The 20489-nt window shown below is 36.6% G+C and overlaps 1 pseudogene; it reads left to right on the top strand.

Moving 5' to 3' along the window:
• LOC107698107 (proprotein convertase subtilisin/kexin type 5-like) overlaps nt 1-19432 on the top strand; it is a 23632-nt pseudogene extending 4200 nt beyond the window's left edge.
• Nucleotides 19433-20489: the final 1057 nt, after the last annotated feature.

Raw genomic sequence — 20489 nt, 5'->3', positions numbered from 1 at the left:
GCTGCAATATAACAAAGAGTGAAAAATTTAAGGGGGTCTGAATACTTTCCGTACCCACTGTATATATATACTGTGTATATAACTGTGACAACTTTATTGTCATGAAAATAATGTCTAAATAAACACGCTTATGCTTTCATGACATTCACCCTTGGTTGCTAGTGTTGGAATAATATATGTCATAATATTACCTGCTTTGAAAACATTCTGTGATTTATTAAAAGGAAGCCAGTGATCCATATAACCAGCAAGTTACAAAGGACATACAAATTCCTCGCAAACTGGACATTGGTTTGGTTTCTTATACACACACACACACACACACACACACACATATATATATATATCCTCTGAATCATTGAATCATTATTTAAATAAAGGTCATTTGGATCATGAGTCCTCATGCTAAATGCATTTTGTGTGTGATTTCAGATGAGGAGGGGAAGGAGCGTTTCCTGTATCAGGGCCACTGCAGACTGCACTGCCCACGAGAGTTTTATTCGGACCAAGAGTACACCTGTGTTCCATGTATGCCTAACTGTGAGATCTGTGCTGATGCCAAAGTTTGTGCCAAGTGCAGAGAAGGCTACAATCTTCTGAGCGGCATCTGTCTGACAGTCCGTTGTGGACTTGGTGAGTCTTATCTTTCTATAAAATGGATCGACAGACCGGTTTATATTACAGAATAAAGCGCTGCAGTGATGACATTTTTGTAGGCCAACCTGCAGCTGTCATCACCCTGATTCCCTTGACAAAAATTAAACAGGATTTTTCCATTGCCTGTGAAACAAACTCTTCGACCCACAAAAGTTAATGATTCTTATACATTTCATTCATAATCTTCACAAATGAACACAGCTTTTCTGAATTTTGATGCCTAAATACAATCTCCAGAACTAAAAAAGGATATACATGAACTACACCAAGGTCGCATAACTTCAACATCTCCACCTTTAAGCTTCCAACAATGCTTTCAGTCTCTTTTAATAAATAAATAAATCCCTCAAAGTTTCCCAAATAATTCCCTAAGAGTTTCCTGGTTTTGGCCTATAAAAATACATCATCTCTGCAGCACTCCGTGCATGTAACTATGCGACAGAGCGGTCCGTGTTTTCAAGATGCAATTTTATGAGGTGGTAGTATGTCTCAAAACGTACCTACTCTTCTTCTACTCACTCAAAACTATTTACTCTTTCTTCACAAAAAGAGTACATACTTTTAGGGAATAGTATAATAGGTAAATTGAGATGCAGCACAAGTGCAAGATATATATAGTTCAGTCATGAAACTCTAGATGGCGCAGGCAACGGGTTGTTAACGTAACCGATGATATTCAGAGAGTTAAACAATTTGGCACAAGCTGATTTAAGTCCCATCACTAGTGTTTGCTGCAGAGAGTCACACTTCTCTCCTGCTCCAGACTGAACTCTTTGGTGGATTGTTGTTTGTCATCCTCAGATTTTTAGATGTGTATTAGCAAGTGGCTAATAGTGCTTCTGTGGTGAGCTGTGTCTGGAGATACAGTGCACAGCATAAATAAGTACACCCCCTCTAAAACTGAACAAATTCAGTAATTACTCTTTACTTAGAAGACATGTTTTTACTTATCTTACAGAAAATATTGGCATATATTTTGTTGTTTTTATTAAGTATATGTTTAATGTTTCAATTTTGCCATCTTTCCATGAATTATATTAGTGATCATTAAGAAAATACATCTTTTATATTTATTCAGAGGGGGTGTACTCATTTATGCTGTGCACTGTAATATCTTAATATCTGACCCTGATTTTACTTTGTTGAAAAGTTAAATATAGATAGCAGATAATATAATCTTTTTATTTTCCTTTTTCTGTATATTGGTGTGAGTTAAAAGGGAAGCTGTAGGGAGAGAGTGCCTTTTTCTTTGGATAATACTTTCATCCCTGTTTTTGGTTCAGTTAGGGAGTTGAGGGAAGTTTTATGTTGTTTATTTCTCTTTTCTTTTGGGTGTTTGAGGTAAGTTAGTGCTGCTCCCTAAATTAGTTAGTTAATCGCTTTGTTTGTTATTTTATGCCTTGCTCTCTTCTGAGCCATTGCTCCCTATATCTTTATGTTAAACTCATTGTGCTTTTTTTTGTAAATAAATCTCCATCTTTGTATAGATTTGAATTGGTGTCATCTTCACTCTGGGACAGAGGACTGAAGTGTGTTCTTGCCGCTTTTTTTTTTTTTTAATTTATGCTTTTTTCTTTGCTACTTCCCCCCGCAAACCCCTAGACAGGAGAGGAACGTAACAATATATATATATATATATATATATATACTGTATGTGTATATATATATATATATATATATATATATATATAAGGCAATGCACTGCAGGCAAAACCATTGTTTTTTCATGAACTGTTCAGTTTTGAGATTTTGAGCTATTTGTGCTTCCATAACTTGTGGAGTAGTGGAAAGAGAAACATCCAAAATACACATTTAAGTGTACACTTTATCTATTTGAGTATGTAAATTTCATTAAAGAACATTTTCACAAAAGAAATCAGAAATCTCCACTTCAGTAGCACTTACATATACCAAACGTTCCAGGTTTTTTCTTTTATTTTTACATTGTTGTTTGTTCACATATCATTTGCCTGATTCATGCAACACATGTATTCATAAAAATATGGTATTCATGTATGTATTCATTCACTCATTGACAGTATTTCTGATTTATGGACTGAAAACCCCCTCTGTAAAATTGAACTTGAATGCCGTTTGGCCAGTCAAAATTAAGGACAGGAACTAACTATTGTATAACTTCTAAACAATCATGTAACCTGCAAACACGCACACACACACACACACACACACATATATGATACTCACAGACATTTGCTTGAACCACAGGTCAGGTTCAGGATCTGGATACGCGAGAATGTATAGACTGCGGTATTGGCTGTAAAACATGTTCCACAGGTAAATAACACACTTTTATGTTTCATTATTTTAGCAGTGCAATTCATTTATGTAATATTATGCTTGATTATTCATCACTACTCATTAATACTTGCAGCCAATTGTTTGCCAGTTGTTTATATACTTGTTTTATGCTTATCAGTGACAAAAAAAATAACCAATGTATTGTTTAATAGTCATTGCCTGTTTTGTGTCCTCGACAGATGATCCAGAGGTTTGCCACAGCTGCACAGACGGCTACTACTTGTAAGTCTGTACTGTATCTGAGAAATCAGTTTATTCCCACTGCTATAAAATTTAAATGAATATTTGCTGAAAATGTACTCACTCTCAGGCCATCCATCAAGGATCCTCTGCAGTGAATGGGTGCCGTCAGAATGAGAGTCCAAACAGCTGATAAAAACACTGGGGAAAGCAATATTATGAATAGATGACTCGTATTTTAGCGACAGTTTGAAGTTAAAAACTTCAATGATGAATACAGCTTTTCACTTCACAAGATGACTGGAGTAGTGTGGATTACTTGTGGATTATTGTGATGTTTTTATCAGTTGATTGGACTCTCATTCTGACGGCACCCTTTCACTGCAAGTGATGTAATGCTAAATTTCCCCAAATCTGTTCCTATGAAGAAACAATCTCTTCTACATATTGGATGGCGTGAAGGTGAGTAAATTTTCAGCAAACTCTCATTTTTAGCTGAACTATTCCTTTAAGCTGTGTTGACGTCTTTTGGAGCATATTGCAGAGATACTATGAAGAGAACAGAGGTTTGATTGTGTGTTGCTCCCTGTGTTATGGCCTCCAGCTATTGTGTGCATCAGATTTCACTTTTAGTTAAGTCTCACAGCCGGTTACCTGAGATCCACGCTGCTCTACATAGAGGCACCTCTTAGGAGTTTTTCCCTCAACTCACTCAATCTGTCTTCTTTCTCTCTCTCCTCACTAATTTGAGCCCATCTCCTCTTCGCTCGGTTGAAACTGAAGGACTTTCTTTGCTCAGAAGGTTGGAGTGTCTTATACTAGAGTCCTGACTAATGAATGTCCGCTCAGAGAGGAAAAGAGCAATGTTAATCCCCCCGAACATTCCTCATGCTTTCATTGTGCTTGCACCGTTGCCATGGCAGCTGTTGTCCTCCGTCTCACTCAAACATCTTGTTTAAGTGTTGAGTTCCAAAGTGAGGCACCTCTGTGTCTCAGACGGAGCACTTGATCAGCCATGCTTATCGACTGCTTAACTCCAACAAGATATGTGTTTACCATAGTGCAAACGTGATTTATGTAGTTTTATTCGATTTATCTTTACGTTAAAATTGATTTATTTAGATGTATTTTAAGATTTATTATGACTTACGTTAAGATTGATTAACACCTGCAGTACCAGTTAGACACTTGAAGACACCTTTTCTGCTACTATTTTCCACATCTTAGCATGATAATAAAGTCATCAAAAGTATGAAATGCAAAAAAAAAAAACTCAAAATAGCTATCGCAAAACTCGTTGTCTAGAATACAACTCTGCACACTCATCCTTAAAAAAACGTACAAATAAAGTTCAAATGCATTTAAATTTTAGTTTTGTAAAGAAATCCATTCATAAGTGCTACTAATTTCAAGCATTTATGCATATGCCTGTACAGTAAAGAGATTTTTTAAATCTTCAGATGCATACATTTTGTCAAACCAGCAAACATTTGACTGATACTGTATTAATTGCTTTTATATGTTTTATTTTCCTGATTTTTTTATTTATTACAACTAAGGCTGGAGTGTAAAAGGTGATATTGGAATTATTGGAAAAATTTTCAATCAAATCAAATGTTTTGGGGTTAGATTTTTTTTTTATTATATTAAAAAATAGTGTAAAAATTAATTTTACACATTCATTTAACAGCAATTTTTTTTTTACATTAAAAAACAGTAACATTGTAAAATATTGCTAAAATTTAACATAACTGTTTCTTTTTAAATATATTTTTAATATTTTTTTTATTTTTTTTAATAAAGTAATTTATTCCTGAATTTTCAGCATCATTACTCCAGTCTTCAGTGTCACATGATCTTTCATAAATCATTCTAATATGCTGATTTGATCAAGAATCATTTATTTTTATCATTGTTGAAGATAGATGTGTTTCTTAATATAGTTGATAGATGTGTTTTTTAAACTGCACTACTTTTTTCAGGATTATTTGATGAATAGAAAAGGGAAAAAAACAGTATTTATTTCAAATAGATTTTTTGTAACATTATAAATGTCTTTACTGTCATTTTAGTTCCATTTAATGTGTCCTTGCTGAAAAAAAGTATAAAAAAAATCTTGTGTAAATTCTAATACACAGCATTTATTAAAAGCTTATTGAAATGCTGATTTTTCTGAAGTATAAACAGAGCTTGGCAGTGAGTAAATCCAGGACCAAACTACTTAGTCCAGTCTGATTATTTTTGATGGGAGGGGAAAATAAACAAAATATCTGTCCACATTGTGCCTGAAATATCAGTTTGTCTATATTCAGTAATCTATATAACTTCTTCTCAAGCAGCTCTGATGATAGTGTTCTAATGCTTCCAGCTGTCGTTCCTGCAGGTGTATAGCAACACAGCAGGAAGTGTTTTATCATTGTTGAAGATAGATGTGTTTCTTAATATAGTTGATAGATGTGTTTTTTAAACTGCACTACTTTTTTCAGGATTATTTGATGAATAGAAAAGGGAAAAAAACAGTATTTATTTCAAATAGATTTTTTGTAACATTATAAATGTCTTTACTGTCATTTTAGTTCCATTTAATGTGTCCTTGCTGAAAAAAAGTATAAAAAAAATCTTGTGTAAATTCTAATACACAGCATTTATTAAAAGCTTATTGAAATGCTGATTTTTCTGAAGTATAAACAGAGCTTGGCAGTGAGTAAATCCAGGACCAAACTACTTAGTCCAGTCTGATTATTTTTGATGGGAGGGGAAAATAAACAAAATATCTGTCCACATTGTGCCTGAAATATCAGTTTGTCTATATTCAGTAATCTATATAACTTCTTCTCAAGCAGCTCTGATGATAGTGTTCTAATGCTTCCAGCTGTCGTTCCTGCAGGTGTATAGCAACACAGCAGGAGTGTTGTGCAGGTGTCCTGCAGGAGTTTCCTTTTTTTGTTAAGGAGAGACCAATGTGCCATTAAATTATCTCTTCATCTGTTCCTCATTTCTTCTCTTCCTTTAATATAAAAGCGCTCTTATAACTTTACTGGATAATTGTTAGTCAGTCCTCATGAACACTGCTGATTTAAAGACTGTGTTATTCCCAAATGGTCTATACAACATTAAAAGAATCGTGATAGAATTATGACAACAGACTGTAAACTGTTATCTTCCAATCTCATGCTTTCAAATATTAGAGGTCTATTGTCATCTGAAAGTTCGATGGCTGAATAATTGCAGTAACACTGCTGCAGGCAGGTGCGTTGTGGTTTTGGGATGGCTTTTTATTTCTCTGGTGTGGTTTGGCTTCTCTGGTTACTCTGTACTCAGACTCTCTCTGTCAAAGCACTGAAACCAACTGCCCCGGGCTCACAGAATCTCAGCCAGCATTATATTCCTCACCTTGAAGGAGGAGCTTGTGAATCAGAGCGTCTTTGATTCAAAAGTAAGTCTACAAAGACGTTGCTGCTCTGAAGCTGCTCCAAAGTCTTTGCAAGCAAGTTTTCAAACAGCTCCAAGTGATAGGAAGAATATTGACGTTGGGTCAAGTGACTAAAGAGTTTTTAACATATTGCGCACTGTATTTGAGTGTGTCATACTCAAAACCTTACAGTTCAACCAGCTGCTAAATTTTCTAACTTTGCATTGTTGAATTTAAATTAATTCATTATCACAGTGTTTCCAAAGTTGCAAATTTATGTGAAATATATCATAATGTTGCAAAATTCTTTTTGCAAATTAAAAAGTGTCCACTGCATGTGTTAATGAGAATGAAACTGGCACAAAATCTAAATTTAAAAATTGACAGAATTGTGGCACTTTTAATAAAATGTGATTTAGAGCATGCAGACAAAATGACAAGATGTTTTCTTTCTTTCTTTCTTTCTTTCTTTCTGCACCGAGTCTATTTTTGCTGCGCTGCAAGCGCTGAATTAAAGTAACAGCGCATTTTTTGCAGTAAGTATGAACATGGATTGACACGAAAATGTAGTAATTACACCATAAATGCATATTATTAAAGTCTACTGTGTTTCACAGTCAACACATATGGCTTGGCTAGGTTTAAAGGAAAAGAGCACTTTTAGATAAACAAAGCAATAATAGATGGCACTCGTGGAGGTAGGAAAACAAAGTTCTTTATGAACCGCACGATTGCTTGTAATAAAGATTTCAATGCAAAAGGAAAGGCAGTAGAGCTGACTGTTTCTGTCCATGGCAAGTTTGTGATAACATAAGTAGTGTAAATGTTTTGACACTTGCTTGAGCAACTTAACATATAAATCTAGAAGTAAATGCAAAAGTAAAAAGCATTGAATAATGTGTTGCTTATATTTATTGTGTTTAAACATGTCTGTGAAAGATTGTATTACTGTACTGTGTAAAAAAATAATTGCAATGCTGAAAAAGCATTTTCAGTGACAATGTTTGGATTTGAAATCAAAATAATGGATAAATGTTGTGTTTGTGGTAAACAGCCACGGATCAGTAGCGGACTCCTCTCACAAGAGTCAACTAAGAGGGGAATTCCCCCCATTTTCAAAAATGAAATTTGGCTGCCAATGGTCCTGGCTGTACGATCTCAGTAAAGTACACAGGATTTCAGTCGTCTTCTGCTTTCTCCACAACCGCACTCACAACTGACCTGCAAGACTGCATAAAGCCATCTGTTTGCAACATTACCTTACTTGCATAATTCTTCTAGTGAACACAGAAGAAGCTTCAAAGTTTGAAGCTTCAGATAGCTTCAAAGTTCTGTAATGACTCATCCAAGCATGTAAAACAGCCCTCAATGAATATGTTGAAGCCCTGCTAACTTCTTAAAACAATGCAATCAATGTTTAGCCTCAATATGTGACAAGCCTATTGTTTGTTATCTCTGTGTGAAGATACAGACAGCAGTGTCGTCAGCACTGTCCCCAGAGGACCTATGAGGACCACGGTAGAGGACTGTGTATCAGCTGCCCAGAGCCGTGTGTGGACTGCTGGAGCGATAGCCTGTGTCTCACATGCCGGTCCGGATACTTCCTGAACAGTGCGTACACTACTTCCTCTGAATGCCTCGCTAAAGTTCACTCTCATTTTCCTGATAGCCATAGCTGTTTCAGTCTCATTACTTCTGTTGGTTAAGTCTAGCCTAAAGCTACAATTTAAAATGAATACTACTTTAGAGTTGTTTTTGATTTATCCAATCGTAGAGTGCTAAATGATCTAGAGACGCTTGTGAAAAAAACCCTGAGTGTCAAAACTCCATTGGGTCACTTATAATGAAACTTAAATGTTTTGTTGTCATGCCAATATATTTATTAATCTTTAAGTGTTAATAATTTTGCATATAATGTTTAAAGGTGAAGTACTTTCCGTAACACTTGCGTAACCATATATAATTGCAAAAAAAAAAAAAAAGCTTCCCTTGCCATTGGTTGACCAAACAGATTGCCTTTTTTGGCAGGCAGGAAAAAAACTCTAGAATTGCTAGTTTCATAATTCTAAGAATTGCAGAATTATGAGAAAAAAAGTCAGAATTGCTTTGAATGACTTTCTTCTCAGAATAGTGAGTTTAAACTCAGAATTGCAAGAAAAAGTCTGAATTGTGAGATGACAATGACCCTTTTTTTTTATATAGCACAATTAAAAACAACCCACGCTGACCAATGTGCTTTACAACATCTAAAGCCACACACAACAAAATAAAAACAATAAGACAAAAACAATTAAAATTGTAGTAGAGTACCATAAAAGAAAGTGCTTCAGCACAATAAAAACAGTACTGTACAATGGAAAATGCTTCAAGTATTAAATGCTTTATCAAACAGAAAAGTGTTTAACTTAGATTTACTTAGATAAGGTCACAATGAACTTTTTATTTATTTTTTATTTGAACTGAAAGTACATCAATTGTCCATTAATTTACTGAAATCTTTAAATAAATATGTATATATCCCTTTATAATTAAATGTAATAATTTATGTAATAATTAGTAATTATGTAAATAAGGTTCAGCAGGAAAAAAAAGGTTGGAAACGCCTGATAGAGCATTGCACGTGCTTTACAGAAAGGATATTGTGCACAAAAACACTGTTTCCCTCACTCATTTGAATGGGAAATAGAAATGGGATGCAAATATAGATAATGCAAAACCTTGCACAGGTTAGCACTGTGATTCTGATCTGAGATCAGGTTCATTCATGCAAACTAAAGTTCATGTTTTTGGGATTATACACACCTACTTATTCCTAATTATTACTACATTAATATACTATGAAATATCACAACTGTTTTATCACCTGTGAACAGCTACTGTTCAGATGTTTGGGGTCGATTTTTGAATGTTCTCTTATGCTCAACAAGGCTGCATTAATTTGATCAAAAATACAGTAAAACAGTAATATTGTGAAATAATATTACAATTTAAAATAATTTTATGAAAATCACAACACTAAACTAAAAAATAAGTGGATAAACAATTCTTTTTGCATGAAAAAGATGGCACCTGTGTGAAGGAGTGCCCAGCAGACACATTTAAAGACTCCAGAGGGTGGTGCTGTCTGGCCTGTCACAGCTCCTGTCTGACCTGCCACGGGCCTGGAGTAAGAGACTGTGACAGATGCAGTGGCTGGAGCCGCCCAGTTTACGGGAAGTGCCCGGTGACCAGCTGCCTGGAAGGCCAATATGTTGATGGTGAGAATGCCTGCCATTTAATATAAGAACAATAAAAAAAAAAAATGGATAAGCCTACCTTCTGTTGCAAACTTGCTGTTTAGTTTTAGATTTGCTTATGTCTGTTATAGTTGGTGTAATACTGTCCTCTGGTGGATATGTGGTAGTAATACACTTAAAACGCTAATGATTTATGGCCTGTAATTTAGCAGAGATTTTCAAAATGAGAGGGGAGGGGGAGGGGGGGCTTTAAAGTTTTAACATTTTATTGAATATGTTATATCAAATAGGAAAAAAAGGTTTTATTTTATGAGGTTATAAGTTTCAAGATTGGAAATCTTCTAATTAATCATTCATTTTTATTTAACATAATTTCTTTAACTGTGTGACAATCTCTGTAAAGCTGCTTTGGAACTCTAAACTAAAAGTTTAGATATAATAATCATGTCTTTTTTTTTTTTGTAGTGGAAAGTCGCACTTGCCGTTACTGTGATAGATCCTGCCTGACATGTTATGGTCCAGAGGCTCAGAACTGCATCAATCTGTTCCAGGGCAGCTGCAGGTCACAGTGTCCAGAGTGAGTCGCTATGGCTGTAACTCCAAAAACATGCTTTGCAGAGGACCCAAAAATATTTGGACATTTATAATATATTATAAATATATTATATATATATATATATATAATATATAATTAACTACTTTGACCAGTAGTTAATTAACTACTGGTCAAAAGTTTGGGGTCAGTAAGATATATATATATATATATAATATATTTATAATATATTATAAATGTCCAAATATTTTTGGGTCCTTTTTTAAGAAATTAATACTTTTATTCAGCAAGGATGCCTTAAATTGATCAAAAGTGGCAGTAAAGACATTTATAATTTAAAAAATGGAGTTCTTTCAATTAATCAAAGAATTCTGAAAAAAAAGTATCATGGTTTCCACAAAAATATTAAGCAGCACAACAAAGCTGCTTTGGAACTCTAAACTAAAAGTTTAGATATAATAATCATGTCTTTTTTTTTTTTGTAGTGGAAAGTCGCACTTGCCGTTACTGTGATAGATCCTGCCTGACATGTTATGGTCCAGAGGCTCAGAACTGCATCACATGTGCTACTGGTAACGTATAGGTTAGCTTTCCTTTCCCTCCCACCTGATAAACAGACTGTCAAAGTTCCCTTTTAATAAGTTCCTGCATCAAAAGAACTTGCTGAATAAATAAGATATTTATCTACTTAATAGGTTCTTCGCACCTCTGTTTGCTTTCTCAACAGGATACATGTTGGAGCCGGAGGCCATGTGTGTAGACCGCTGTCCTCTGGGTTTCTATGGGAACAGCTCCAGTCTGCTGTGTGAGAGGTGTTCTGCTAACTGTGAGGCCTGTGAGAGCAGAGACGAGTGTGTGAGCTGTAAGACGGACACTTACCAGCTCTATCTGTTCCAGGGCAGCTGCTGGTCAGAGTGTCCAGAGTGAGTCGCTATGGCTGTACAGATAATAACAAATAAAAAATAGAACAAGTAAATAAGGAATAAAAATATATAAATCGACAATTGTATGTGCAGGTATATTACAATAGACAGTTTTGTATGTCATCATTGCTAATATTAATAAATGTTACTTGAGCAGCAAAATCAGCATATCAGAATGATTTCTGAAGGATCATGTGACACTGAAGACTGAAAATTGAGCTTTGACATCACAGGAATAAATTACAATTAAAATAGAAATAGTATGTTGATCAAATGAATGCAGCTTTGGTGAGCATAAGGGACTTCTTTTAAAAAAAGAAAAAGAAACAACAACCCCAATGATATGTATAAAATACTATATATAATCTAATTAGTATACATTAATACCTAGAAATACACCTAGAAATTTCAGTTTGAAATTTTATATTTTCATAAATATTTATATTTTATGGATCCTAAATATTGCAGTGATTTGAGATTTGACTTTGAAGCCTTTAATATTGTTGAAATATTTACTATGCAAGAAATGAAAAAGTCTTGAATATGTGTAGATAAATAAGACAGAGAGGTAAATATAGATGATATGAATGATTATTTCTACTATTAATGTAAGAAAACATAGCTATACAGCATACGTTTATATACTTTTTTGTTTTGTTTTTTGAAATACGGAAAGATCATTTGAAAATGCATCACTAAAAATGACTGTAAACTGAAAGCCAAATGACTTTGTCAGTTGTTTTTAGTCCTGGCATTCATGAGGATATGTTAATGAACACAAGAGGGAAACAAACTTGTATGTCTTGGGTTTCTTGCAGAGGTTATTTTGAGACAGAGCTGGGGACATGCGAACCCTGCGATGAACTCTGTTTGACCTGTGATGGCATAAGCACGCAGTGCCTTTCGTGTCGAGAAGGCCTTCATCTGGCCAATGGCCAGTGCAGGCAAAACTGCACCCCCATGAGCTACGTGGCAGAAGACGGCACATGCAGACGCTGTGCTCCTCACTGTGATGTGTGCACCGATTTTTCCACCTGTACAAGTGAGTGATCGTTACTGCTTCGATTCTTTAACGAGTAATAACAGATACAGCCAAAAGAGCACTGAAAACCTATCAGTGGCACTTTAACGGAAATATATTGAATTCATTTTCCCTGTTATATTATCTTGTGTATTATCTAATAATGAGTAATTATGTGTACAGATCAGAACACATTTGGATTACTTTAGAATTTCAGTGAATATTAGATTACAGTGAATTTGTAATATAATAACATTGTGTAATTATGGTGTTTCAGGATGCAGTTTTCTCTATTTGCTCTTAAACGGGGCATGCAAGGCTGTCTGTCCGAAGGGCTACTTTGAAGACCTGGATCAGGGGGTCTGTGTGAGCTGCCATCCCACCTGTGCCACCTGCTCTGGTCCTCTCTCTGATGACTGCGAGACCTGCTCTGCCCTCAACCCAAAACTCTACGAGGGCACATGCTTGGAAGAGTGCCCAGCGGGCACTTATTACCAGACCTCTGATAAGGAATGCCAAGGTGAAGTATTAGCTGTAGTTATACCACTAACACACAAAGCCAGTATAATCCTGGTTAGTATAAGTTCCACCTTAAGCCCCAAGTATGCTTCAGTTTTACGCATAGTCTAGGGTATGTGCATAGTGTGTGCCATGTAAATTTCATAGTATGCGCATAGCTCAATTTTTCTAATCGTGCATACTTATACTAGGGGTTCCCCTAGGGTGGGCCATTAAGAAGGCACGCGAGCACCTCTTCATTCAGAATTGTACACTTGAGTGAAACACCTGTGAATGTGAGATTTTACTAGCAAATCTTTAGTAAAGAAGGGGCAATTTGACTAGTCTCCCAGCTAATCAGGTGACCGACACATATCCTCAATGGCTATGGTTACGGCAGATTTTAGTGGGATTGAGTTAGAGCAAAAACAGCTAAAAACAAAATGGATGGGTAACGGCAAAATTTCCAGATTACCAGTGATTTGCAAAATGGTAGATAAACATAGTGGGGTGCATAAGCAACAACAGGGGTGTCAAAAACCGGAGTCCTGCAGAGTTTAGATTAAGCACACCTGATCCAACTAATCAAGTCCTTCAGACTTATTTGAAAACTACATGGGCTCCGGCCCTCCAGGAATTGAGTTTGACACTCCTGTCCTACAAGGTTGAAAATACTCAGCACTCAGCAAGTTAAAAGACACTTCACTCATAACTTCTAAAGATGACTCATAACTTCTGGAGACTGCAGACAATGGAACAGGATGAAACTTTCTAATGTCCATACACACTTTCATGCACCCTTTCGAATGGAGTATACTTTAAAAGGCCATGTGCTCGGCGAAACGCGTACAATAAGAGTTTGCATCAAAACTGAAGTATACTGGTTATTTGATTATTTATTCGGTTATTTAATTGCAATAACTGAACACAGTTTGATAATTGTGGCTAATAAGTGAATAAATATAAATGTATTATGTGTCATTTATATGTCCCATATTGGCTCCGTAGAATGTCACCAGACCTGTGCATACTGTGAGGGTCCAGATCCCACCCAGTGTCTGCAGTGTGAAAAGGGTCTGGTTCTGGATCCCAACACCATGATGTGTGGGGTTACTGGGGATTCGGACTGCCCACCCAGAACGTTCCTCCCAAACAACCAGTTTACTTGCCAAGCATGTCATCGGCTCTGCCAGTCCTGCGACGGGCCGGGAACCTTTGACTGCCAAACCTGCACCCTGCCCAACTACCTCCATAGTACGAATGACCTGAACTCACATCAGTGCATTTCTTTTGTACACTTCTACTGTTAAGAAAATAATGAAATTGATTGTGAGGTTTGCAATTATTAATACTGATTTAAAGTGTTCATCAGTTGTGGTTTGGCTTTTAAATCCCTCTCTTGGATCTAAAGTATTGTAGAAAGGGAAAACATGTAACTGCTTTAATGGGAACATGTTTGTGTTCCAGATGGTTCGTGCGTGAGCAAATGTCCTGCAGGAACTTACAGTGCCCATGAGGAGGCTGATGGGGTAGAGCTGGGTTTCTGTATGCCCTGTGATCATGTGTGTGCCACCTGTACCGGGACGTCTCCCAGAGACTGTCTGAGCTGTGCACCAGGCTACCTTCATCTGCTCTCTCATCTCTGCGTTAGCCACTGTCCCACAGGGTAAGATCTTCCTACACACACACACACACTAATTTCATCCATTATTCATTGGTAATTAAGAGCTTAGTTAATATAAACTCACCAGTGTTTGATAAAACTGTAGCTTCCCAAACTTCCCTTAAAGTAGTCAAAGACCTGAGTATATTTAACAAGGGTCAAATTTTAATGGCCAGATGAAATGGCAAGGCTTGTGGGGCACGGTCAGCTGGAGTAAAGCTATCCCATCTGGTCTGAACCGACAGGTCTATTGTGGCACTGGCACAAGTCACAGAAAATTTTAATGATGGTTATAGGAGGAATGTGTCACTACAACAAGTACATTGCACCCTGCTGCGTATGGGGCAATATAGCTTCTAACCAGTCAGGGAAGAGTCGTCTGGTCTGATGATTGCTTTTTCATTTATATCAAGTGGACGGCTATGTACATGTGCACTGTTATCCTGGGGAACTAATGGCATAGGATGCACTGCGGAAAAACGACAGCTGGTGGAGGGAGTATCATGCTCTTTACAATGTTCTGCTGGGAAACCTTGGGTTTGGCCATTTATGTGGAAGTCAATTTGTGCAACCTACCTAACCATTGTTGCAAAACATATACACCACTTCTTGGCAATGCTGTTCTGTAGTGGTAGTGGCTTCTATCAGCAGGATATTGTGCCCTGCCACACTGCATATGATCATGAATCAATTGAGGAGCATGATGAAGAGTTCAAGGTGTTGCCCTGGCCTCCAAATCCCCCAGATCTCAATCCGATTGAGCATCTATGGGATGTGCTGGACCAACAATTCTGATCCATGGTGGCTCCACCTCACAACTTCTAAGACTTGATAGAAATGCTGATAATGATGGCATAAGACAGGGCTACTGTTTGTAGCTATAACAGTAGAGCATTACGTTAGTAATACCAAGGTCATGGGTTTAATTCCCAGAGAAACAGGAACTGATGTAGCTTGAAAGCAAAGTTAGCTACCAAATGTAAATGTAAAATGCCGGGCCTCAAACTAAGTTTCAATCGATGACAAAAGGATTTGTGTTCACTTTATCAGAGCCGTGCCATATGGTCAGTGCATGGCTACAGGCATGTTGAGCTGTAGTACTCAAATGGGAAAATTAGGTTTGATCCGGTCTCATTTCCCAGTAATTTACTGTCTTCTCTTCACTGTCTATATATACTGTAATAACAAGATGTGCATTTATTTCACTCGATGTGCCTTCCTCAGGTACTACAGCACAGGGGAGCGCTGTGAGAAGTGTGACCGTTCCTGTGAGCAGTGCTCGGGCCCAGGGCCGGACACCTGCAGGGTGTGCACACCTCCTCTGCTGGACCTGCAGGGCACCAGACAGTGTGTGGATCAATGTCCGCAGCGCTTTTATGAGAGCGGGCACAGCTGCAGACAGTGCCACACCAGCTGCAAGTCCTGCACAGGTGCTTCTGTTATATCATTGTTTTCACATTTTATAAGCTTCCGTAATATCAACGTATCTTTATTCTAATCATTATATGGCCTCCCTTGTTTGATCATGAAATGTTATTGCAGACATATATATTTGGTTCTGTTTGCTGACTGTTCAATCTAATGTTTCTTTGTGCTAAAATACATGCTATAAAAATAGCAATTAAATAAAATCTGTTGACTTAGCTGCCAAGGAGGTATATAATAAATTTCTAAGGAAGTTGTTTGGCTGACAGAATTCCTGGAGAAACAAACTTTGAAATCTAGTAGTTCCCTAGTGTTAATTTCATTCCAATCCAAAAGGATTATTCTGGGTTCACTACAAATAAAGATCATTCAGAAAAGGCAAAACGTTGATTGCCATGTTGATTACTCCAGATCTTTGAAAGAAACAGCTGGTGCCTCACCCTTTCTCATCTGCAGGTTTCTGTGTTGTTTGCAGATAGCACTCCTCAGGGCTGTGTGACATGTGACTGGGGCAGTGTCCTGCAGGATGGGATGTGTTACCCTCGCTGTGAAGAGAGCCGATATTACTCACAGGGTGTAAGTGCTGATGACAGTGTGTGTGTGTGTGTGTGGAAGTAATGTAGTTCATTCAGTAGAGTAAACAACAAGATTTCACTTTGCATGTGTCTTTTTCAATGGCATTAGGGAGTTTGTGAACCCTGTGACGAGTCCTGTAAACATTGTTCCGGTGCCGGACCCCAGAGCTGTCTCACCTGTCACCCAGGTTTCGCCCTACATGCCCCTGAGAGTCAGTGCTTGCCCTGCTGCCAGTCTGGGGAGAGGAACGGGAAGTGTTGTCTTTGTGATTCAGGCTCAGGTAGTCCTATATTCAATGAGACATATTTTTGAAGGAATAGTTGACCCAAAAATTTTAATTTGCAGAAAATATACATAACCTCAGGCCATCCAGATGTAGATGAGTTTGTTTCTTCATCAGAGCAGATTTGGATAAATTTAACATCACATCACTTGCTCACCAATGGATCATCTGTAGTGAATGGGTGCCGTCAGAATGAGAGTCTAAACAGCTGATAAAAACGTCACAATAATCCACAAGTAATCCACACCACTCCAGTCCATCCATTAATATCTTGTGAAACAAAAAGCTGCTTGTTTGTGTGGATTACTTGTGGATTATTGTGATGTTTTTATCAGCTGTTTGGACTCTCATTCTGATGGCACCCATTCACTGCAGAGGATCCATTGGTGAGCAAGTGATATAATTCTACATTTCTCTGTTTCTTCTGATGAAGAAACAAACTCATCTACAGTACATCTTGAATGGCCTGAGGGCAATGTTCCCTCTATTTTTTTTTCTTGCTGGGCAAAACTTTTCTCTATTGGGCGGACATTTCGGCCACCTGAGCAAAAACATTCTTTATACCAGACCTGTACAGCGCGCACACAAAAAAGTGTGTAACTTTTAACTTTAATGTGCTATTTATATTTGATTTGACCCTTGATGTAACTAAACGCTGCACATTTTAGGTTCCCCGAGAAAAATGTTTTTTACAGTGCTGTTACCAAGAAATTCTATAAAATAATATAAAAAAAAAAAAAATCTGAACAGTTCAGTTCTTTGTAATAATATAATATAATATGAAAAAATGAAACAGATATTGCTCATGAATTCCCTTTTTGAGGTCAATTATTTATTAGGTTTATAATATAATATAATGTAATATAATATAATATAATAAACAAACTGAAGCATTTAAACAGAATAGAATAGAAAACAAACTGAAGCATTTAAACTGAGATCTGTAAGCTAAATATGTTAAAAAAACATGAACATGTGAATTCTTATATAGTTATCCAAGTGGAGTTTAGAGTAGTAGAGTTTGTGCACTACTACTGTAAATGTCTCGGAGTTTTGTTTCCGTTCTGTGCTCATCATCCGCTATTTCTATAAAAAAAAAAAAAATCTGAACAGTTCAGTTCTTTGTAATAATATAATATAATATGAAAAAATGAAACAGATATTGCTCATGAATTCCCTTTTTGAGGTCAATTATTTATTAGGTTTATAATATAATATAATGTAATATAATATAATATAATAAACAAACTGAAGCATTTAAACAGAATAGAATAGAAAACAAACTGAAGCATTTAAACTGAGATCTGTAAGCTAAATATGTTCAAAAAACATGAACATGTGAATTCTTATATAGTTATCCAAGTGGAGTTTAGAGTAGTAGAGCACTACTACTGTAAATGTCTCGGAGTTTTGTTACCGTTCTGTGCTCATCATCCGCTATTTCCACCACTTAATCAAGACACTCTTCTTTAAAACACGATGGCATTTTATTTCACATGTCATTTTGTGTTGGCTCTTGTGTTGAGCTGTTTCGTCCGCAACTATTAGAGTATTCGATTTCTACAGCGACTCATTTGCCGTACATGTTCTAACTCTATAGCGACAACAACTCTTTAGCGGTTTGCCCGAGCATTGCAATTATTTTGCATTTAATTCAATCAAATGGCTTTCCCAACTCAGTTTTCTGCATCTGTCCTATGTGCGGCATATTATTTCTTCTGCGCGGTCGCGACGTAAGTATTCCTTAGTAAATATTGAAATTAACATTAACAACTGTAAGATAATACATGTTTTAAAAGTAGTTTCCATTGTTAACTAATGTAATAATGCAAACATAGTCAAGTATTACTAAATGTTTACTAATTTTACTCAAATTGGTCTTACAGCCAAAAATGTACAATATTGGGAAATCAGACTCATTTTAAAGAATCTTTACATTTGTATAGTAAATACACTCGTCAAATAAATTAATTGTCCCTTCGCAAGCATACACTCCATTTATGTTTTTTTTTTTGCAAAACTATATATTATGTAGGTGAGGGAAAACTGCTTTACCAAGAATTTCATAGGGTTTTACAGTGAAAAAGCCACTTTAATGTAATTTCTTTGTGTGTGTTGTTTTCGTTTTTTACAGCATTGTGTCTTGAGGCGCCTGTACCAAGCATAAGTCAGGATGATGTTATTCTGAGATCCCAAGCGGTACAGCATGCATCTGCAGCTTTACCTGCCGCTTTGCTGCTAGCTGTAGTGTTAGCACTAGTTGTGTTTGCGCTGGTACAGGCAAGGGCCAAAAAATGTTTATGCTGGAGACGGAGCTATGAACGACTGAGCGGGGTGGCTATACAGCCCAGCCCTCGGCCCATGCCACACGGAGTGCCAGAACCAGAGGACAGTGGAGACGAGGTGGATGTGGTCTACACCAGTCGAGATGGATCTGTGTATCGCCGCTACAGCTTCATTCACGAGCCAGACACGGAGGAGGAGCAGGACGAGGAGGACGCTAATGAGAACACACGCCTCAGCAGAGCCTAAAATATGGTCACTAATGAGTCGCATTCTACTAATTCTTTATATGTACACTTCTGTGGTCAGAACTCACTGGATTGGAAGGTGGTAAAGATTAATGATATATCGATACATGATAGCATCTTTATATGTGCTTTCCTGATACATTTATTCTTATATATTGTATATATTTCAGAATATTGCTGCCAGTGTCTATGTAGATTACTGTTATGTTTTTTGTAATATAACCCTTTCCATAATGTAATGTAATGTTTGTTAATGTTATTAATGACAGTTACTATAAAGTGGTACCAAACATTTTTGGGGGTTGATTAAAAGGTGACAGATAGTGTATTCATATTTTGTTAATAAAGAATATTCAATACATTTCAGAAAAGCCATTTTCGGTCTCTTTGTTAGATGTTTTGCTGAACAGTAAGTCTTGAAGAAGCAGTCACAATGGAGCATGATGCAGGGACCTAGTTTATAAAATGTTGTGTATAAACCATCCTACATTTGATTTTACGATTATTTCTCAAACGTTCGTGCGTGATTCAGAGAATGAACGTACACACACAAAAAAAACATGTGTCAGCCCCTCTTTCAGATGTGAAATTTATAAATCTCAGATGACCTTGAAATTATGCGCAGCTAAATTGTTTCAGATCTCCGCCTTGTAAACGCTGCCTAATCAATGTCATAAACGTATAATAGAAATAAAAATCCTTTATTTGTCCATATAATGTTAATAAAGAATATTCAATAAATTTCAGAAAAGCCATTTTCGGTCTCTTTGTTAGATGTTTTGCTGAACAGTAAGTCTTGAAGAAGCAGTCACAATGGAGCATGATGCAGGGACCTAGTTTATAAAATGTTGTGTATAAACCATCCTACATTTGATTTTACGATTATTTCTCAAACGTTCGTGCGTGATTCAGAGAATGAACGTACACACACAAAAAAAACATGTGTCAGCCCCTCTTTCAGATGTGAAATTTATAAATCTCAGATGACCTTGAAATTATGCGCAGCTAAATTGTTTCAGATCTCCGCCTTGTAAACGCTGCCTAATCAATGTCATAAAAATATAATAGAAATAAAAATCCTTTATTTGTCCATATAATAAAAATACTTTATTGGTGAATGGAGAGTGGCAATAAGCTTAGATTTCTGCAGTATATCTGCAGTACTCTGACTCTCTGCCACAAGGAAACAAAAATGTCTCCATTCTGCCTTTA

The sequence above is a fragment of the Sinocyclocheilus anshuiensis genome, unplaced genomic scaffold (assembly GCF_001515605.1).
Source record: "Sinocyclocheilus anshuiensis isolate Anshui unplaced genomic scaffold, SAMN03320099.WGS_v1.1 scaffold1054, whole genome shotgun sequence".
NCBI classification, from domain to species: Eukaryota; Metazoa; Chordata; class Actinopteri; order Cypriniformes; family Cyprinidae; genus Sinocyclocheilus; species Sinocyclocheilus anshuiensis.
The sequence above is the reverse complement of the archived record's forward strand: the minus strand, read 5'-3'. Positions and strand labels throughout refer to the sequence as shown.